This window comes from Lactuca serriola, chromosome 9 (genome assembly GCF_051521515.1).
Source record: "Lactuca serriola cultivar US96UC23 chromosome 9, Lser_US96UC23_V15, whole genome shotgun sequence".
Taxonomy (NCBI): domain Eukaryota; kingdom Viridiplantae; phylum Streptophyta; class Magnoliopsida; order Asterales; family Asteraceae; genus Lactuca; species Lactuca serriola.
The window spans coordinates 96951929-96975844 of NC_136416.1; the positions used below are offsets into that span (position 1 = coordinate 96951929).

At 36.6% G+C, this 23916-nt stretch overlaps 1 non-coding gene and 1 pseudogene across 1 annotated transcript; both read right to left on the reverse strand.

The window, feature by feature from the left end:
* LOC145075965 (mitogen-activated protein kinase 7 pseudogene) overlaps window positions 1-229 on the reverse strand; it is a 77144-nt pseudogene extending 76915 nt beyond the window's left edge.
* Window positions 230-23205: 22976 nt separating this feature from the next.
* LOC145077560 (small nucleolar RNA R71) lies at window positions 23206-23312 on the reverse strand. The gene has a single exon (XR_013693302.1). It is a non-coding gene; the product is annotated as a small nucleolar RNA R71 (small nucleolar RNA).
* Window positions 23313-23916: the final 604 nt, after the last annotated feature.

Here is a 23916-nt window from a genome sequence, read left to right on the forward strand (position 1 = left end):
ATCGGCGATGGGCACTTCTCGGACGGATCCTTAAGTTAGCCAGCTGGCGCTCCATGTCAAGCAGGTGGCTCTCATATACCGTCTGGCGTGCTCGGAGCTCTATGAGCTCAGCTCGAGTGGTAGCTAACTCTCGCTGTAGGGCTTCATTGTTCCTTGCAGCTCTCGCATGAGCAATCTCAAAGCAACGGATGCGGTCCGTGCTGGTGTTCGAATCAGCTTCGAGCTCCATAGTTCGCTGAAGGGTTTCCATACATAGCTCCACATTACGAGCCACTCAGCGTATCAGGATTGGAAGGGCCCTGTCTGGGGGGCTGCTTCATTTAGATTGTAGAAGTTGTGGTTTCCGTTATATGGGAGGGGTTGGTCTTGCTCATAGCTCCACCTATTCAAACTCCTGACCCACATAGACGTTGGACCTTGGAGTTCAAATCAAGGGTTAGGATTTGGTATTGGGGTCAATTGAGGTATGTTTTTGAATTCGGGTTCCGAGTCAGTCACTTTGGGAAATGGTTCGGCAATGTCATTTTCCAAAGGGATTTCATGGTTTCCTTCTGGCTCTGGCTCGATCCATCCATCATCTCCTTGGTTGGGAAAGTACGGGTCACCAGGAAGATGGAATCTAGCCATGCTATCTACACGAGGCGAGGTTAAAGGAATAGTTAATAGGCATCGAATCTATAATACTTCTAATGATGGATTCTTGGGTAAGTTTTTGGTTTGGTCGTTATAGCATCCTAAAAGACTCCTATAGTATTTTTAACCCTTATGTTTGACTCTAGAACTTTTCTGGTACCTAGGTAAGTTTTAGACTTGATGTGACACCACAGTCACTCCCAAGCACATGTTGGTCGTGTCTCGAATGAATATAGTTGATCAGGCTATATTGACCTTATACATGATTACATAACTGCCCAGGTTTAACCGCGATGTCCAACATCCAAATACTTTTGTTTTGTTCTACTTATGACATTGGTTCGGGTGCTTAGTTATACTTGTATACTTTTATAAAAAATACTTATATTTTTTAAAGTATACTTTTAGTTTAAAGCACTTAGGCCCCTTAATGTTTATAATTGTATACCATATATGGTTCGGTATACTTAGTTCACTATAAACAAGATCTCTGATACCAATCTGTCACACCCCTAAACCGGAACGGCGGAAACATTCGGGGGTGGCTGACGTCATGCGTAGTATCACAACACTTGTATCATAGCAAGCATAGTAAACACAACCAGACATTGAATACATATATGAAAAGGTTTACATTGTTTAATACATAGTTTTGCTCATATCGAAAGTAAAATAGTAAAGACGCGACTCTAATGCTCCGACTTCTCCGAACTCTTGGAAGTACCTGTCTACTAATTCCCTAAGAATACAAGCAGTTTTGTAGAATATCAGCATAAAGCTGGTGAGTTCATAAGCATTTAGTTTTAGTGAGAAAATGTTCTTTGAATCCATTTGAAAAATGTTCTTCAAGAAAATCCTGTATTTTCTTATGAAAAACGGTCTTGAAAGAGTGTCTATTAGTAGAAAATAAACCATCAGTTTTAGAAAAACATGTTATCCGTCCTAGAGGTAGAGATGCCAGTTTAGAAGTCCTTGATTTCTAACAGCATATATAAAAGTAGTTTTATTACTTAAAATAAAACAAATGAAGAAGAGAGTCCGTAAACAAAGTTAGTTTATACTTATTTTGTGAGTCGTATAACCATACTTGATATGACCGACAAACCTTTATAACGTTCTTCAGGCGTTAAGCTAAATGACATTTGTTCACCCCAAGCGTGCCCGCCTAACTGTAGCTAGCAATTCAGGTGTGGGATTTTCAACCCCGAATAGATCTATTCACAAATCTCACGCTCTCCCTCTAGGAGACTCTGGTTATACTAAAAGGATTTATCACTATACACCTAAGGGTACAGTATTGAAGTAGTGCCTCACAATTTTGTATAATCTAGTTTACTAGCAAGAAATCAGTATAAGACAGTAATTATCCTTGAATAAATGTACTTTATACTTCTGAGAAATCATATAACATAAACTAAATCTGCAATAGTTTATATATATTCATTTATGAAATCTGATTAGGTAGAGACTGCCTAGAGGGTTATCCCAAACTATACCCATTATATTTTATTAGAGTTGATATGGAAAATGCTTTGTAAAAACCTTTCTGAAAGCTATGAAGTTTGATTTCCAAAATAGAAGTTTCCTTTATGCTCAACATATTACAAAAAGAGATAAAATATATGAATATGTTATTAAATGAGGAAATCGTTGGACTGCATTAATAAGTTTAAAACTTCATAAAATACTTTGAGTTTGGCTTGTATTCCCTCCATGAACACATTAAAAACACCGAAAATGTAGGGGTATGAACTCACCTCGGGTGATTTGAATGAAGGATTGGCACGAAAAATTGGGTGTTCAAGTGAACCCATTAACACAATTTGATCCTAATTAACATGCAGTGATACATAAAGGAGTCAAATGAAGGTATTTCACCACTAAATGTGATGGAGAACCACTCTAGGAACTTAGGACTACTTGCACTAAGCGGTAGGACCTTAAAGGATTGTGTTAGGTTTGTGTATCGCCACCTTTAAGTTGTGTGCGGCCATGGTGCGCGGCCAAGCTGTGTGTGCGGTTGCACAAAGGAGTGTGCGGCCAGGGTGTGTGTGCAGCTGCACACGGGAGTGTGCGGCCGTACACTCTTTGTTTATGCTCCAAATGTCGATTTTCAAGTGTTTCAAGGCTCAAAACATGTCCAACTAAGAGATAGAGTGCCAAAACTCTCACTTTGGAGGGTTTTTGAGGTGTGTACGGCCACCTTATGAAGGTGTGCAGACGTACACCTTCAAGTGATGAAGAACACGAAGAAAATGAAGAGTTTCAAGCTTAGATTTGGGTGTTTTACCTGTATAACAAGCTAAATGATGGAATTCTTCACGTTTCTGAGGCCCTTAGAGTGTTCTTGGATGAATTTTTTAGAAAGAGAAAGTAGAGTGCAGCCAAATGAAAGGAATGAGTGAGGGGGTCACCCTATATAAATAGGGATGAGTGTGCGGCTGGAGGATGGGTGTGCGGCCATACACTTGGGTGTGTGGCCACACACTCATGTGTGCGGCCATACACTCGGTTGTGCGGCCACACACTCATGTGTGCGGCCATACACTCGAGTGTGCGGCCACTCACTCATGTGTGTAGCCATACACTCGGGTGTGCAGCCACACACTCGTGTGTGTAGCCATACACTTGGGTGTGCGGCCACATACTCGTGTGTGCAGCCATACACTCGGGTGTGCGGCCACACACATGATTTTAACTTTGATGGAGTGTTTGGCCTATTTGCAACCCTAAATCTTAAATCAACCCATCCCTAATTCAAAATTTGGTAGTACTCAAGGCTTTAAATGCTTTAATGAGCCCTTAATCAGTGCTAGGAGTTTACATAAATGATTTTAACTTAGACTAACTGACTAGATGTACCGGGTAGAAGTTTTCGGGTTGCCACAATATCATCGATAAACATGATCATTGAATGATAGATAATCGTTATGCACACACATTTTATTAGATCCATGAACTTAGTTGGTGGATTAGTGAGCCCAAAAGGCATCACTACAAATTCATAGTGGCTATACCGAGTTCTAAAGGACGTATTTGGTACTTCCTCTCTTTCTTGCATTTGATGGTACCCTAATCGTAGATCAATATTGGAATGTTGTGATGCACCATGAAGTTAGTTAAACAAGTTTTCAATCGTTGGCAATGGATAATGATTCTTCGATATGAGTTTCTTAAGTTCATTGTAGTCAATACACATTCAGTGCCAACCATCCTTCTTCTGGACATACAAGATTGGTGCTCGACAAGGTGAACTGTTTGGTCGAATGAACCCCTTGTCTATCAAATCCTGATGATGATTGGACAACTCATGCATCTCTGGTGGTCCAAGACGATATGGTGCCTTGGTTATCGGTGTTGCACCAAGGAATAGGTCAATCCTAAACTCAACATGTTTCTTCAAAGGCACACCCGTCAATTCCTTGGTGAAAACATTAGGGAACTCACAAAGTATTGGTAGTTCTTTAATGGACTCCCTATTATTTCCTCAAGTGTTGACAACATATGCCAAAAATACCATGCAACCATGTTGAAAATACATCATGGCCTTCGTGGCAGCACAGAAAGTCGTACTACTTCTAGAACTGTCAATGGAGATGGTAAGCTCTCTCCCACTTGGGGTTTGAACTCGTACTAACACTCTTTTACAATCAATCAAGGCTCGAAAATTGGTCAGCCAATCCATGCCCACCACTATGTTCATTTCACACATAGGAATAGGAATGAGATATATTGATAACTTCGCGTTATAAATCTTTAGGGTACAACCACAGTAAACACTCGATGCTCTAACATTCCGGTCATCATCTAGCTTGACCTCGAGAGGGTGGCCCAAATCTCCTTTGGAGACATTGAAATTATTGCTAAACACAAGTGACGTGAAGGAATGGATAGCCCCCGTATCAAACAACACTAAAACTTCTCCTTCCTAAGGACCTCCAATACCTCCCTCAGACACTCCTCATATTGTTCCATTGTCTTAGAAAAGATTTGTCCTAATGTTTCTAATTCACTATACTAAACTACTCTTTAGTGTCCTATCTCACACCTACATGCTCAATGAGCTCAACACTAAATTTCCTAGACTCTCCTTCTAGGATTCCCCCCATCCATGCTCTAGTACCGCTATAAGTCTCTTCGAACATCAATAGTTCACTTGCTTTTGCAATTCGTATGTAATCCAGGATTGGATAGATGGTCGAATAAATGATTATGCCTAAGCCCACAACAAAACAATGAATGGGAAGTAAGGCTATAGAATCCTAGTTATGTAAAACTCTAAAGCATATACTTAGAAACCATATAATATTAGCACATGTTTCAGCTAGCACCTAACAACCATTTCCTAAGGCTACAAGGCAACCTAGTTATCAGAAAATTCTAACATACACTTCCTGAAGGAATACTTAGCGTACATATTAGCATGCATTTCTAATAGTTCACATATCAACAGATACAACAAGTATGGATATATTGGGAATTGTTTTCCTTTCGGAGCTCTGACTAACTGTATGTATTGCTTCCTTTTTCTTTGTAAAAATTCATTTTTCAAATTTGTTTGTAAAAAATCTCATATCCTTAGTTTGAGTTTGGAATCACACGAGTGTTCATCCAAATCCCTCAAACCAGGGCTCCGACATGAACTTGTAACTGATGGGTTTTGAGCATTCTAACACTCCTAAGTGTACATGCAACCCTAAATACCTTGGATCTATGTTTTCTCTATTATACATGCAAATATGAACTTTCCAAGGTATTATCCTAATCTAGCATACAAAACAACGAATATAACAAGACAGAATGCACACCTCTTTGATGTAGAATGTCTTCATGAAGCTTGAGTGCCTAGTGCCCCAAGTGTGACACCTCAAATGGTTCACACAACATCATATGCACTTGGAAGACTTAGAGAGAAAAACCACACATCATGAAAATCAGCTAGCCCTTACTTTTTCTAGTGGCCGATTTTTCCCAACAATATGATCTTTATATAGTGTCACAATTAGGGTAAACCCAAATTGTCATGGCTTTCCATTTCCTTGAATCCATGGGTTCAAATACACCATGGAGCATCTTATGGGTTTTATCCCAACTTGATAATCCATGAAGCATTAGCCCACTATACAAGTATGGATGATTTACACAATCAACCCATATATTTAATTAGTCTTCTTTTGATCACTTAATTAATCCTAGATTAATTCTTGATCAATACTAATTAAATAATCTTATTAATATATTAGAACTTATAATATATTAACAAACCTTAAGTGTTATTTCTCTCATTTTAGTCTATCCAAATGCATGATGTCATGCAACCCAAATGGACCATGTCGGTTCGGGTCAAGTCTTACCAATTATAGTTATGGACTTAGACATTAATCCAACAGTCCCCCACTTGGATAAGTCTAAAAATACTATTGCGTATGACTTCAAGAACCGACTGGCAATCGTAGCTCTCGAAAGCTTCTGTCGAACTCTGACCTTGTCGATGAACTCTGACCTTTGTCAATGACTTGTCCATTAGATAAGGGATCATATATTCCTCCGTTCTAGATATCATATGGACTGAGACATGGATTATAATCATTCTCTATGTCCATTTGTTGTTTCCCGATTTCCGATTTATGACGACTGACTAATTGAAAAAATCAAATCAGTCCTGGCCCGGCCGAGCACTTCCATTTGTCATCATCAAATCATCGAGGGGCCCATAGATATCGCTTTTATCCTGAAGGTAAAAGCAATGGATAAACTTTGACTCATATGGCTTGTTCTACTACTTGTTGAATCATACACAAAGGCACGTTTATAACATCGAGTTACCGAATGTGTTTTCATGCAATCAATGTATAACCAACTCATAGTAACAACTCATATCTCTAGGTTTGAAGAATATAAGATATTATCGTCTCATGATCACTCGTGATAAAATCCATGAAGTGATTCCAATGAGTGCGGGTTGAATCCAATACTCAAAACTTATGAGCACTCATGAGTGTTGTAGCCCTTTATCCAACATCTTAGACCACTACAAGCCAACCCATGACAGTCTTGATTCATATCTACTTCCAACATATGACCGACTGTGGATGGTTTGAATAACTTAGTCATTCCGAAAGAATAACCTAGTTTATTCTGGAAGTCAAAACATGCAAAGTGAAACACAATAATAATTGAATCCAATATGGTATCAAAACCTATGAACATAAATAAAGTACCTTTTATTTATCACCATATGATTACACATTATTCATTGTATACTGTTTCAGTTATCAACTTTATTCTTGAATTTAAAACAATTGTTGTCCCATGCTCCAAGCATGTACACTATGTTATTCTAAACACTAGTCATGCCATACACCAAGTATGCATACTATGTTTGTCTATGATCTTTACTTTGTGAATTAGATCAATTAAACATAACTCCAATGATCCTCTTTCACAGTCCCAAACCCTTACTGCAAATGCAAGAATTCCAAATTCATGCCATTTAATGAAATCCGTTACATTCTAAACTTATATGCATTGATCCTTGTAATGATTATGCACAAAGTCAGAAAGACTTGACAACAACCATTACAGATCATTCCAAAGGGATCAGCTCCTTGGAAACATCCTTCTTGCATTAAGTTTCCTAATCTTACACAGATTGAATAATTTCTAACTTTAAAACATTTCCAGATTCCATTTTGACTATCACTTCTGAACAAGAGTTGCCTCCTTACAGATTATGTCAATATGGTCCTTCCAGAATTATCACTATACTTCCAACTGTCCTTGAGCAACCAATCTTTGGTAAACCTTAGATTGTCATCGACAATTGTTTAATCCTTTTAGTCATATCCAATTCTAGACCTTTTCCCTTCTTAATGCCCCAGGCATTTGGAAAATTTTAGAAAGGATGAATATAGCACATGTAATCGATCCTATATCCGAAGCATATGGGAAATGATTCATGATGTCTCACATGAAGACTAAACCAGTCTTTTTCTATAACATTTCTATTTCTATTTGCCAAGTTCTCAAAACTCAGATTATGAAAAGGGATGTCGTAATCATAACCAAATTTGAGAACGCAAATAATAGACCCATATACAGAATTTCCTTATGTTGAGCCATTCCAACATGAAATTCATATATATATCCTTGACTAAATACGATTAAAACTTCAATCTAAGCTTTTAGATTTGAGATGAAGTATAATTTCCTCTCCCTTAATTATAGCAAAACAACTCTTTCCCAATTGAAACTTTTTGTTTTCTATAATTAACATTGCTAACTTGCAATACTTATCATAATTATCATGCTCCCACTAACATGATGATTATTAGCATAACACTTATGCTCCCACTAGCTTTGACATGTACTCAGAAATCAGTTGGACTTCTAGAAATCAATACTTTATTGACTTTCTTACCAAAGTTCAGATTTTTGATACTAGATTGCTTAGATAAAACTTTATCATAATCATACACCTTATCTTAGATAGCTCACAGGTGTGTCTAAACAATTTTAGGAACTATGAAAAGGGATGTCGTAATCATAGTCTTGATTGTTTAGACCTTTTCCACTTCTCACAAGTCCATGTTAGTGTGCCGGTAAACCACACACGCTCCACTAACGACTTTGAGAATGCAAATATCACAATTGCTATCTAGCTAAAATCTACTTAGTGAAAGTATTTCCTCACCATCATTTTCATGAATCGGAGAGAAACCTTATGACACTTAGATTTAATGGTGTATGTGTTCTTATCCATGTGAATTGTCAAAACCATAGTCACAAGACAAGGATAATGACAGATCCAAATTCATATGGACTGAACTCAATCTTAATTTCTTGCCATCTGGTGGCTCAAGGGCCTGCCATTGCTTCCAAGTTGTTGTGCAACCAATTAAGAACTCTAAGAACTCATATGCAAAGCCAAATTTAATTGTATTGGGCACATAATATGTCAACACGATAGGTTATAAACCTCAAGTTGTGTGCTAGTGAAGAACTTCAGGTTTTTTATTCTTGATTAGTTCTTGAGACTTTCAAGACCTTTAAGACTCCCACTGTCCTCTTGACATATAAGACTCCCTTGTCAAACATCCAATAGATAGTGATCACTTCACACAATTGGCCTTATTTGGTATTTGTTTTATCCAAAACATCACAACTTACCAATTTCAAATGTACAAGAGTAGAAAACTTTTACTCTTACATTTGACTTGTGTTAAGAAACCTTCCTTTAAGATATGTCACTCAAGTTACAATCTTGGAGTATGACTCTAAGACTTGTTTTGGAACGAAGTATGACTCATCTTCTTGATTTAACCACTTCAACAATTCATAACTCCTCTTCTTAACTATCAGAATCGACTTAGAGGATGAATTCTAATAAGGTCTCAAAATCATTAAGATGGTCTTAAAACATGATACTAAAGTACTCTCCCATCTTTTCATATTTGAGAAACTTTTATCCTTCTGCCTAATTTGATTCTTCTTATTCGCTCTGCCATACATTGGAACCTTTTTCCAATGTCTCAGAATTACACTTAAGCTTGTAAGTATAACCATATTTACTGAGTTTTAGTAAATTATGACGAATAATCTTATCGATATTTTGTGGTGGACTTGACCAGTGCACAAGAATGTGTACTCGACCCCTTAGTCCTTCACTTGACTCACATATACATGTGAACAAGGAACTAGTCTTAATTTTCCAAAGATAAAAAATTCTCATCCATCATGCTATACAACTTGCATGATTCCAAGTTTTGGTCCAATTAAAACTTGGGTGATAAGGATCTTTCCTTATTTGGTAAATTTAGACATTACCACAAATGAAAGAATCGATTTCATATTTCCACTCTTGCTATTAATGGAATCATATAAGCAACAATTTTTTCCCAAACGCCATTGTAAGGATACATAAAATAAATAAAATCAAAAAATTCCTTTTATTTTAAAACTTTGCGGACAAACTTATCCTTACAATCCATATGAAAATTTGTTGTTATCTATTCCTAAGCATTATCTCATAACTCCTAAGAAGTAGCTCAAGAATCCGATCTTCAAACTATGCGATAGAAATCCATCTACGCGATCAGATTCAGCATATTCTTTCTTTTAAGTCTCTTCACTTTTATTTGATTCTTAGAACATCAACATGTGACCTAGTCGCATCATGTATCAAGAATCTCAGAATAGGAACTTTGCAAAGTTAGATAGTGGACTTTACCTGAAGTAGAGTCAAACTTATTGACTTTAACATCCTTAGGTAAATTGGCAGCTTCGCAACCAATGCCCCTTTCTTTGGCAATGGACCCTTGATAATGGGACTATCTCAGACTTAGTCTCTTTCTTTACCATTTGGTCAACCAAGTTGACTATGGCCGATCCCTTTCCATTAGGAAGAGAGAGCTTTACTGGATATCCAATATCATTATTGTCAACGTCCATAAAGTTTTAGGAAGTTGACCTTAGCAATTAGATAAGATCATTAAGGGTCTTGTCATAGTCTGTTTCATAGGAGTCCCAAAGGAACTCGCTATGTGACTTAGAAAGTGATTGAACCACCAACTTTCTCAAGACTTTGACACCCAACTCTCCCAGCTTGTCAATATGTGACTTCATCTCCAAGATGTGATCACACCTAGACCTTGCCTTGCCAATAGGGCTTGAGTGACCTTGAACTTCGTGGGTTAGGGAGAATAATTGGAGAAGGTGGAGGAAGTGAAGTTCCAAGAGATTTGGGAGGATCATAGATGTCTGAACTAGACATATTTTGGGAGATATTCAAGATAGTTGATTAAAAGTCCTTAATATAACACCCAATATGAAATACTAAGGCTAGGAACCTACAAACTATTTTATAACTCGGAAGAGGGATGCCGTAATCCAAGCTATAAAATATTTGAAGGTAGGTGAATGACGATTCACCAATTTCCACAAAGATAAACGAAATGTATTATTAGGTTTTAATTGGATTTGAAACTCCTAGATCTTTTGAGATTCATTGAACTGTTCAATGGCATGTTTCAATCTCGAGTGTGCCCTTCAGGTTTTGTGACTGGGATGCTGAGGATCACAAAACAAGGTGTGAAGTAACCATGCAAATATACTTGGTACCCTTAATATTTACCCCTTAATCGATATCCCGGTTAACCACACACGCTCCACCGATACTATGATAAATATTAAGTTACCCTTTGCCTACCTTGTTAAGTCCAGGTTAGTGTGTCGGTTAACCACACACGCTCCACTAACCGACTTAAACAAAGTGCAAAGTGTAATTTCATGGATTAGCACCTTATTCACTTTTTCCTAAGAAACTAAGATTGGGTATTCATAAAAGGTTTAGTTACTTAGTATTTATCATTAATACTTTTAATGAAGGGAGAATTATAGTCCTTGTCCTACCCGTTCGGCTAACGACCCTCCACCAGTCAAGGAAGCGGTGGGTGAGAGTGGACACCCATTAAACTGCCATTTTATAGGCAGTAACCTTATACCCCCTTATCGACCGGCTTCATGAATGAGGCCTACTAACAGTAAGACTGACTTGCTCTTATACATACATACATATATATATATATATATATATATATATTATTAACTTATAATATTATAAAGTATAAGGGTTGAATTTTAAGTTTTAAAATTCTAAGGGCTAACTTGGAATTAAAGTATTCATAAGTGAAAACTTTTTCAAATTCCAAGACTTGAGGGCAAGTTTTGAAACTATTCAAAACTATTTAATTCCATAACTTATGTGTTTAAAGTAGTTTTAATCCAAAAACTCTTCAAGTTCCATAACTTGAGGACAAGTTATGGAAGACTTTAAATTATTAAAGAATGTAACTTTTCCTTTATTTTGTAACTTATGGAATTAATTAAGGTTACACATTTTATTACTTAATGAAGTGACTCTTGAACCTCCATAACTTGAGGACAAGACTCTTCATTTTTTGTAACCATTGCCAACTTTTATGAGTTTTATGAAACTTAAATGTGACTTTTCATATAACTTGAGGACAAGTTACAAAAACACATTTTAGAATCAACTCTTAGATTAAAATAGATTAAAAACAACAATTTCACATAACTTTCTATTAATTTAAGCAACTCATAAGAACAAGATAATTCAAATCAAACTTTTTCATGTAATTAGTCTAAACCTTAAACTAATACAAAACATGAATCTATTAATAATTATCTTTGAAATTGGATTAGCATGAACATTACCACATCAAAAACAAGTTTATAAATCCAAAAACATCTTAGGGTAATGTTCCTAGTTCAATTCCAGCCAAAAAAGTTGAATATATGCTGCCTGGGGGTCCAACTCGTCGAGTTCACGAACAAACTCGGCGAGTTAGATGCATTTTTCCTTGGACTCGGCGAGTACATCAGTGGACTCGGCGAGTCTGCTGAGCAGACAACATAAAACTCGATTTTTTCAGCCAATTTTGCAAGTATAACAAGAAAACAAGCCTAAGCTCTGATACCACTGATGGTTTTTGAGCATTCTAACACTCCTAAGTGTACATGCAACCCTAAATACCTTGGATCTATGTTTTCTCTATTATACATGCAAATATGAACTTTCCAAGGTATTATCCTAATCTAGCATACAAAACAATGAATATAACAAAATAGAATGCATACCTCTTTGATGTAGAATGTCTTCATGAAGCTTGAGTGCCTAGTGCCCCAAGTGTGACACCTCAAATGGTTCACACAACATCATATGCACTTGCAAGACTTAGAGAGAAAAACCACACATCATGAAAATCGGCTCGCCCTTACTTACTTTTTCTAGTGGCCGATTTTTCCCAACAATATGATCTTTATATAGTGTCACAATTAGGGTAAACCCTAATTGTCATGGCTTTCCATTTCCTTGGATCCATGGGTTCAAATACACCATGGAGCATCCATGGATCATCTTATGGGTTTTAGCCCAACTTGATAATCCATGAAGCATTAGCCCACTCTACAAGTATGGATGATTTACACAATCAACCCATATATTTAATTAGTCTTCTTTTGATCACTTAATTAATCCTAGATTAATTCTTGATCAATACTAATTAAATAATCTTATTAATATATTAGAACTTATAATATATTAACAAACCTTAAGTGTTATTTCTCTCATTTTAGTCTATCCAAATGCATGATGCCATACAACCCAAATGGACCATGCCGGGTCGGGTCAAGTCTTACCAATTATAGTTATGGACTTAGACATTAATCCAACAGTAACATCCCTATTTTTAACCAAAATTTTTACTTTTAAAACATATACAAATTAACTCCAAAATCTATTTTTCATTAAAAGATCATAGTCCTACATTCATTAAACATAACAGAGAGTTTAGCGGAAGTCTAAAACATAATTATTTCTTCGATGCGAGTACAACACGCTGGAGTCTTCCCACGATTAGAAGAACCACCTGAAAAACATTTAATTCATAATTTTAAGCCACAACTTAATGAGTTCCCCAAAATACCACATACCACAATATACATACAATGCAGACAATAGCCTTCAACACAAAGTTGGTCTGCCACCTTGGCCTTCAGCATAAAGCTGCTCCGCCCCTTTGGCCTTAAGCATAAAGTTGTTCCGTCCATTTGGCCTTCAACATAAAGTGGGTTTGCATGTTCATCTTGGCCTTCATCATAATGTTGGACTGCCCTCAACTCACAACATGAAATGTCAACAATTATAACCGAAAAACAAACAAACTATTCAACACAATATGGAAATGAATAAGCTAATGGACTTGCCTAACAAAACTTTACAGCATAACAACCTCCTAACATATAGAGGATGCATACTGTAATATCTAGTATAGTGAGAAAACTCACTTGATCACTCTCGAAGCATCTAAATACGTTGGCTTGTTGATGTCTCAACTAGCACGTAACAACCTGTAATATACTATTCTGGTTATTGAATATTTTAGCATAACAGCTAAATATTTAGGTCCTTCACTAATCCCAAAATTATATTTTCATGGCTATCAATTAAGGATCAACCAGGCAAGACAGTCGGGAGGCAGGGCCATTTCAGCCAATAATTTTTCTGAAATCCTATAAGTAGACCAATAAGTACTTTTAACTGGAATTGGTGACTAATCTAGCACTATAGGTTCATATCAATTTACACGATTTAATGAAATAGGAACATTCGCAAGCAAAATTTTGACTCTTGCTTCCTTAGATATCCTTTTGAAACCTCCACAACTTTGTTATCCAAATTATAGAATAAGAAGTTGAATCATGAGGGACTGAAATGCTCGAGGGGTGGGAGAGAGAGAGAGAGAGAGAGAGAGAGAGAGACTCTTTGAATGAGAATGAAGCAAAAAATGAGACTGTGTGACCCTCACTTTATAGTGTGCAAAATCTGAGGTCGCACCGTGCGCCACTTGTCCATCAGATTTTCCTCTTTCGTGCACGCAAGCATGAACTTGTGGAGTCAGGTAAATTCAATGCTCCATTCCATAGTGATTTTTATAAATTCACCAAAAATTATAAAAATCATAACTTCTTCATATGAACTCCGTTTTTGACGTTCTTTATATCTACACATTCATATCGATGTCTACTATAACTTTAATGTTGAACCTTTGGGTAAAAACCAATATATTTTCACTTACATTTTTATAAACAAAGACTTATTTTTATTAACTACTATAAATGAAAGCGGGTGTTACATAATCACTACACTAATATTGTTCATAGGAATAGGACTGAGGTCTATTGGAAACCTCATCTTGATGATCTCTATTACACAATCACGGAAAACCCATAAAGTTGAAACCGTATATTCATCGTCTACCTTAAACACTATCAGGTGGTCAAATGCTCTGAGAGCAACATCAAAGCTTCTACTAAAGGCAGGTAAAATAAAGGAACGACTCGCCCCATAGTCAAATTATACTAACACATACATAGAATTTATAAGGAACATACCTAATCACATACACAACAATAAGTACAAAAAGGAAAGAGCAGCATAAATTATAATTGAATACATACCAATAACAATATTCGGCGCTGCTATAGCCTCCTCTGTTGTGAGCTGGTAGTACCGACCCATGGCCTTCGGGGCCTTAGCTCTCCTCTAGCGACCGTTAGTAATCCTCAATGTTGCAGGCGCTAGAGTGTGCATTGTGCTTGATGCGAGGAAAGGACAATCGTCATTAAAGGGGGCCACCTAATTGTAATTGCAGCACAACCACAAAACCTGCCTGCAATCCCTACTATAGTGTCCCTCCTTGCCATGTTTGTGGAATCCAGTTCCCTAACACATTCCATCATACATCTTCCCATGCTTTTCATTCATGTGTCCCTTCTGTCCCCCTAATACATGAATCTGCGGCCTTGAATTTCTTGGTTGCTACCGATGCGTCTGAACCCGAGTCTGCTTCCTCTTCTTCTGAGACTCCAACTTCAACTCCTATTTTTGGGCTACCTCTACCATCTCGTTAAGTATCTGGCATCTGGTGACACCAACATACTATAAAATATTGGTCATCAACATGTCAGAGTATTGTAACACCTTTAACTTCTTCGTCGTTGCATATTGAGGGTAGGACAACACATTTCTATACATTTGCTAGTGATCTCAACAACTAACTTCATGGTTAGCTAGAAAGTTGTATACTCTCGTGCCATCTAATGCACCTCAATCGGAGGCACATTCTCTATGAAAAATTTGGTTATGAAATCTCCCCATGACATAGTCTAAATAACAGTTAACCCAAGGGCCTGACCATCTGACCCCATTAAGCTCTAGTTCCATTCGATAACAGGTTCACTCGAACATAAAATTTTCCTCCTCTAGGAAAAATCTAGTAAGGAAGACTCTTTCTACATAAGCCATCCAACGCATGCTAAATATTGGCTCCTCCCTCCCCAAAAGCAAGGAGGCCGACAAGTAGAGAAGTCACGATATCTTACATATCGGGTCCTCGATCGACCGACTCCAGTAGCAGTCTTAGAAGGCACATATAACACATCGAACATGGTTGTCAACTTGATCCTCCCAAACATACTCGGCATCTCCTCTAGTATGACCGTTTAAACCTCAGATACGACAAAATCATGTTGGTCCATATCACCTAGACCTGGTCCTCCCTGGTTGTCTACGCCCATAATCGAAGCCGATCTACCAGCCTCCTGACGAGTCATCACCATGTTGTAGGAAATAAATGGGAATAAGTTATAATGAATTCATATTTCTAACCCACACTATTACTCAACTATAAGATCCATAGAAGCCTTATGACCCCTCTTGATCCAAGTGCATATCCTTTGCTTCCAAGATTACGGGCTCGTACTATCTTTCACAAATATCCGTACTAGTCCCAAGAATTGCCCAAAAGTTCCAAGTCATCCCAAATGACCCCCACTAGGTGTCCTAACATACATGTATGTGCCTACGCGAGCACATACTACTAACCTTTTTAGACATTTTATAGGATTCCTCCCTCCATTTCACTTGTGCCACTAGAAGTTCCTACTAATGTCGACAATCTACTCATAAATGCAAGTCGCACCTAACCAAGGATTAGATAGATGGTCGAATAAGTGATTCTACCTTAAGCCCACAACCAGACAAGGAACAAGAAGTAAGGATAAATCAAGAATTATAAGTCTATTTAATACCAATCATGTATAACTCTAAAGAACTTACTTAACAACTAGCTAACATTAGCATGAACTTCAAATAGCACATAATAAGAAAATTCTAAGGAAACAAGGAATCTTAAAAATTAGGCAATTCTAACATGTAATTCTTCAAAAGATCGTTAGCCTACATATTAGCATGCATTTCTAACAGTTCACATATCAACAAATATAGCAAGTATTGAGATACTGAGAATCACTTTTGTTTCTAAGTTGTACCTAACTATAATCGGATCTTTCCTCCATTTTATTAAAAAACTTTTTCAAAAAGCTTTATAAAATCTTTCAAACCCTAGTTTGAGTTTGGACTCACATGAATGTTCTTCCAAATCCCTCAAACCAAATCTCTGATACCAACTTGTAACATCTCAAAATTTTAAAACCAAAACATAGGGCTAAGCCACAACAGAACTAGTAAGGAGCTTTATAACTTAAAGCGGTCCAAAATGTGATGAAGTAGCTGGATCTATCCCGGATCTAGCCTTTCTTGCACCAAGATGGACTTCATTCTCCTTTAAGCTACACAACAAAGACATTAGAGCTCAAGAACATATGAAATGGATGCTAGGGTTTCGAGTGGGACATTTGTGAAGAATGTATGATGCCAAATGAGGCAACCTTAGGGTTTAGTACCTTTAAATAGGGACCAAGGCCCGATAAATTAAGGTTTCTCTGACAGCTAGGGAACGTCGCGCCGTCAATTAGGCAACTCCACGGCTGACATGCACCCATGCCCATCGTGCCCTCTATGAGGCGTGTTGCACTTCAGCTAAACACCACCCTCCAAAATGCACATTAAATACTAAACAATTAAAATATATATCGAGAATCGGGTGTTATAAAATGGATTACTTCTTGGAAAATACTTGTATTGATATTGACATTGTGATTTGAAATTGTTATATTACTTACCACACTAGATTGTCTAATATGTGTTTTATTGTTGCCATGTATTCCATCATCTTGCACAAAGCCATAGTTGGAGAGATGCCAATAATAAGAAGGACATGGATTGGACGTAACCTTTCACTTGACTTGTTCTTGTTACTTTTAGAATGGTTGTGATATGTTTGCTCACCCATTGTGTATGTTTTGGACACAAAATTTATGGTTTTTGATAACCAAGCTTTTGTAATATGATGTGATATTTTTGAAAGATTTCAAAGACTTTAAAATGTATAAAAAAAATGGATGTTGTAGCTTCAATAGTTGATTGACTTCGGTGGAGACGATCACTTCATGGTCTCAACATTGAGAACCATTATTGACGGTAATTCTCTTCGGGATGGTACTATTGCAACGAGGTGGAATAAGTATCTCCCACAGAAGATGAATATATTTTATTGACTTTGTGGTCTCAGTAGATTGCCTACTCGTCTAAAGTTTGATACAAAATGAATTAATGTTTCTTTGATGGTATGTGGTGTGTAATTCGGAAACGAAAGATCTCGCACATCTTATTATTACGTGTGAATTTGCCAAAGATGAGTGAACACTTGTTACTAAATGGTGTGATATTCTTGTTCTTGTTTTCAACACGGTGGTAGAGGTGGTGCAACATATCGCAGTTAATTTTTTAATGACCAAGTGGCTAGCTTTGGAATCGAGTACTATGACTAAACGGTAGATTCAGTGGAATTTTAAAAATACCATCTTATTTAGTGGGAGTTATGTTATTCGTTTGTGTGACTACTTTTGTAATCGGATTTTGTTTCGGAATATGAAAAATAGCATTAGTTGGAATGCTTGATTATTAACCCTATTCTTTCGATTCCTTTATAGTGTTTTGCTAGCATTTTCCTAATATTATATTAATAAAAATTCGGTCTTTAAAAAAAAGGTTCTAATATATCTTGGAGAGTCGTTAGTTCTTTAAAATAAACATGACAAATAATGAGCTTGAAGGTCGAGATAAGTTACTCAGTTTGTGGACCCCCAATAGTGCTTTCAATGGAACAATCTAGGGAGATAAGCTTTAAAGTCAAGAAATCAATTTTCAACTTATCATAAACACTCATACTCATCATGATTTTGTATACGATCAACCTCTAGACTCCACACAAATTAAGCATCCTCTATTTATTTGCATACCCCATTCTCACCAAAATCATTGTCAGAGCACCAGAACCAACCTACATAGCAAGATTTTTCTTTTAATAATAATGATTATTTAAGAAACAATGAAAATAATTATATAAACAACCTAAAACTTTTACCTCCAGCTTGTGGGTGATATCATTGACGCTCATGTTCTTCGATGTATGATGAAGTAGCTCATGTCCAAGATTCTTATAAAAAAATGATATGAAACATCCTCAACTTTCATCCCAATATTTTGTCAAATTACCTTTTAAAAAGGATGTGCAAGGTAAAAGTTTTAATTTGCATGTTGTCTGTGTGACACAGACATAAGTGATCGAGAATCTCTTCTTCAAAAATAACAAACAATATCTTAAAGTCCATCCAGGTCTTCTAGACACTATACCTTTAATAATAAGTATCCATGAGCTCACACGAGGCATCAACTAGCAATGCACACCAAAAGTCAAATGGGTCAACAAAAAGTTGATGAGTACACAAAGATTTTTAAATGAAAAAACTAAAAAAGACTTTAAATATGAAAAACACATAAAATGTAAAGGATCCATACATGCTGATTAATCTTAAAAGTTGCAAAGAAACGGTTACACGATTTTAATAAAATATAAATAACTGAAAAAATCACTAGAATCGTTTTGGTCATTGGTTACACTTTTGAAATCTTTTAACCTTTTAGCTTATAAGAAAATAAAAAACTCTTGAAATAAAACTTTGTTTGGTAATACGGACTTATATCTTTAGCTAAACAAAGAGCTTAAAATTCAAATCTACTTCAAATAACCTTAACAAAAAGTTTTTTTTTTTTTTAATTTTATAAATTGACTTAGTTACCTTTTAAAATATTAATGAGGTGTTTTATAGAAGTCATTTTATGTAATTTATATATTTTAAAAGTTTTTAATTATTTTTGTCAAACACTTATATAAAAATAAAAGTTACAGCTTCCACTTTCAATTATCAATTAGTATCTACCGGCTACCAGCTTCCAGCTTTCAGTAACTGGTAGCTTCCAGCTTTCAGTAGCTCTACCGAACATGCATTTTATTAAACACTTCCAAATATCAAACACATCCGATATGAAATAATCAGTTAAATATGGCTACTAAAATAATAGTTAAAAATAAATAAATTGTAGAGTTTCATATATACCCATAAATAAAAAGCTAAATCTAATATTTATCATTATATATATATATATATATATATATATATATATATATATATATATATAAAAGAAGGAAATTTTTTATATGAATGTAAGAAATTATATATATATATATATATATATATATATATATATATATATATATATATATATATATATATATATATATAGCAACAAACAATATGAATCATTAAATGATTCAAAAGTAAGATGATTTCGGACGAAGTGAAGCGGGAAGGAGGCGCGGGGGCTATTCTCGCTCGGAGAAACACCGCACCGGCGGTGAGGAGGCGTGAGAAGGAGGTGGGGGGAGGGATTGTCGCACTCTCTCTCTTCTTGTGATTTGCTGTAATTTGTTTTTATTGTTTTTTTTGGGAGTTTGCAGGTTCATCGAGGAAGAAGGAAGAAGTTCTAGAGTGAGTGCTCATGAGCTAGGAAAAAGATGTGGGTACTTCTGTTTCTTTTGATCTTCTCGTTCCCAGATGAATTCAGGCCTTCGCTTGGCGTTCCAACAGACCTTCACAATAGGTATGCATCTTTGTTTCGTCCTTTTGACCTCCCTGCCCATGATTTTCACAGGTTCCTCTACGAAGTGTAGACTCTCGTTTACCTCGATTTCATTAAGTGGGATTACAAGAGTGTTGTCGGACAGACACTTCTTCAGGTTGGACACGTGGATGATGGGGTGTACGTCACTGAGTTCTTGTGGTAGTCGAAGTTTGTAAGCCACCAGGCCGATTCTGGCAAGGATCTCGAACGGTCCAATATACCTTGGATTCAGCTTCCCACATTTTCCAAAACTTATCATTCCCTTCCAGGGTGAGACCTTTAGCAGAACACGTGTTACCAACCTGGAATTCCAAGGGTTTGCGTCGCTTATTTGCATAGCTCCAACCTTATTCGTGGTTTCCCGTATGATCTTAGGGTCAGTGAGTGTGATGTTAGGCACTTGTCCCCTTGCTAGCTGCGTGTCACCCACCTCAGCGCAACACATAGGTGATCTGTACTTACGTCCATAGAGAGCTTCGAATGGAGCAACCTTAATGCTAGTGTGATAGTTGTTATTGTATGAGAATTCGACGAGCGGTAAATGGGTATCTCAAGTTTTACCAAAGTCTATCACAAAAGCTCTCAACATGTCTTCCAGCGTCTGTATGGTTCTATCGTTTTGCCCGTCGGTTTGAGGGTGATAAGTTGTACTCATGTCGAGTTTGGTTCCCAAGGACTTTTGTAGTGATTACTTAAACCGTGAGGTAAATCTACTATCTCTGTCGAAGATGATGGATATTGACTTTCCATGCAATCGTACAATCTCTTTGATGTACTGATATGTGCATATTTATACAACATATCCTGATATTATAATTGCTTTTATGCCCTTATTAGAACAAAAGATACTTAATTTGCTATGAATCATGTTGTAGGTATTAAAATACTTGTTTGGAGCAAAAAGGAAGCTGGAAGCTAGATTAAGGAAGCTTGGAGTTGAAAGTTTGGACTAGAGCTCTAAAATAAAGGAAAATATGCCCAACACGTCGTGGTAATATCTTCCATGATGTGGTGTCTTGAAGATTCCCGATCAGATTCGATGACGTGTAGAATACGGGATAAACACAATCACCACGACGTGGTGCCCTGCTTTCGGGAGAAGTATAAATATCTCACATAAACCTCTGAATGGGGACTTTTGGCTCTGGAGAATCGATGTTTTTTAAGGCAAAGGCACTAGAATTAAGCATTAGAAGCGAGGAATTCAATCACAATCATTAGACGAAGGAGATCCAAGGCAACTAAACTCTACTTTTCGATTTTTCATTAGGAATAACGATGTCTTTACTTTTGAATCTCGATTTTATGAATTTGTTTGCTGAAATCATGAGCTAAACACTCATGACTTTCGTTTGGCTAGGATGAGTTGACTAAACATGGTTGATTTCAAAGTTAGGATTTAGTGATTTGGTTATTTGTTGACTTTTGCTTATTAAAGAACCTCAAGTATTTTTGATAAGTGCTTTTAATCTGCTTATTGTTGAATTTGATTAGGATAGAATGACTATTTTTCTTAATTGAATTTGAATCTTATGATCTTGTGACTTGCAAAATCGTAGGACTAGAGTTTTGATTAAAACCTAGGGTTAAGTAGAAAAGTGGGTAAAAAAGTATAGGAGCCAATATATGACGAAAAATCATATATAGAATTGAATCAATAAATTTAATTGGTCAATTAATTATAAGTCTAAGCAACTCAAACTGAACACTAGTGAACTTGTAAGTTTGTCCGCTTGATCACCAAATAAATAAGATAGTTTGCTAAAGGATTAAATTAGTGAATACCAATTTGGTCATCTTAGGAATCGGTAGCCATTGAAACTAAATCCATTGCACTTCTATGAAACAACCATAATAACAACAAATCCGAAGCTGAACAAAAGTCTCTTTCTCGCCTTGGTAATTCATACTTGTTACTTGCGTAGTTTTAGTTCTAGTTTTATTAAGTGAATTTAGAGTTAGTTTAGTAAATTAAGTATCTAGTCTTGCAAAACTAGAAAAAAAACCTTCTCTTTAACTTTAGTTATTAATTAGTCAATAGTAAAATAAAGCAATATAAACACCGTTCCTTGTGTTCGACATTCATTCTTACCATTACTATACTATTGCACGATTAGGTACACTGCCTAGTGTGTTTAATAGTCTAGTTAAGTAAATTATTTTTATAAAATTAACTTGAATAAAATATAAGCATATTAAATTACACATCAAGTTTTTGGCGCCGTTGCCGGGGAACGGCTCAGTTTTAATTACTTTATATTGCAATTGTTAGGACTATTTTCTGTTAGAGTTTAGTTTTAATTTTAAGTATATTTGTAATTTAGGTTCATCACGACGTGGTGATTTATACCACGTCGTGGTAAAGCTACTGTAAGAATTTTATTTTTCTTTTACGTGTTTTCTTTGTTTATTTGCAGACCGTTTATGACCCGTGGATCAAATTCATCTTTGATTCCACCACTCGAAGACCCGGAATCCGTTCTTCGAAAGAACAAGGACAAGGCTGACAAAGATACTCCAAAGAAGTCCCCTTTAAAGAGTCTGAAATCGGTTTTTGGTAAAAAGAAGGGAAAGAAAACGGGGGAGTCCAACAACACAAAAGAAGACACTGAGTACGAGACCGAGAAGGAGGAAAGTTTTACTGATTTAGAAGGAAGTGATCACAAAGAACCTGACAACACCATGGCCAACATTGCAGATCTTTCAATGGAGGCATACAAGAAGAGAGTTCGAGACGACACCGAACCGGGCCTCGTGCAACCCACCATTCCTGCCACTGCAACTTTTGAACTCAAAGGGCATATACTTATCGCACTGAAGGAGGTTCCTTTCACTGGAAAGGATCACGAAGATGCTTACAAGCATCTAGATGAAGTGAACGACATTGCCGACTACTTTAACATCCCAAATGTGCCAAGAGAAACGGTATGTTACGAATGCTCCCTATCACTTTTAAGGGAGCCGCAAAATATTGGCTGAAGGCATTACCACCAGGCGCGGTAACAATATGGGCACATATGTGTGAACTATTTTTGGAACAATTTTGCCCACAATCCAAGGTGGCTAAGCTAAAAAAAGTCATCGCCAACTTTGAACAACAATTGGGGGAATCATTATATGAAGCTTGGGAACGTTATAAAGGTCTTATAAGGAATTAACCCCAAAATGACCTTTATGTGCATCAAGAGGTCTCGATCTTTTATGATGGGGTGAACGTCACCAACCGCCAACTTCTTGACTCTCAAGGCCCTATTACTAAGAAAAATCCAGCGGAGATTAAGCAACTTATCGAAGAATTCTCTAAACATTCTAGAAAATACCATAATCCACGGAATGATGTGACAAGGGGTTCAGCAAATGCTGCTTCGAAGGATATGTCAGCGGTAATGGCAATGTTGCAAAGCATGGATAGAAGAATGACTAAAATGGACCAAACAATCCATGCTATTAGGGTTGGATGTGAAAATTGCAACGGGCTGCATTTAACCAAGGAATGTGACCTAGATGAAAATAGAAACCAGAAGGTCCAAGCTTGCTACTCAAGCGGCGATCGTCTAGATGAAGACTGGAGAAAGCCTAAGAAGAAGTGGTTGCCCTATGATGAGTATAAAAAGGCCAAGGAAGAAAAGTATGAACAAAGAGTGGGGGGCATTTATCAAAGAGAAGAACCAACGGTTGAGAAGAAATCTGATTTTGAGAGTATGCTCACTCGATTTGCAGCAGTATCTGAAAAAAGGCACGAGGTAACTGAAGCAGCAATTAAAGAGCAACAATTA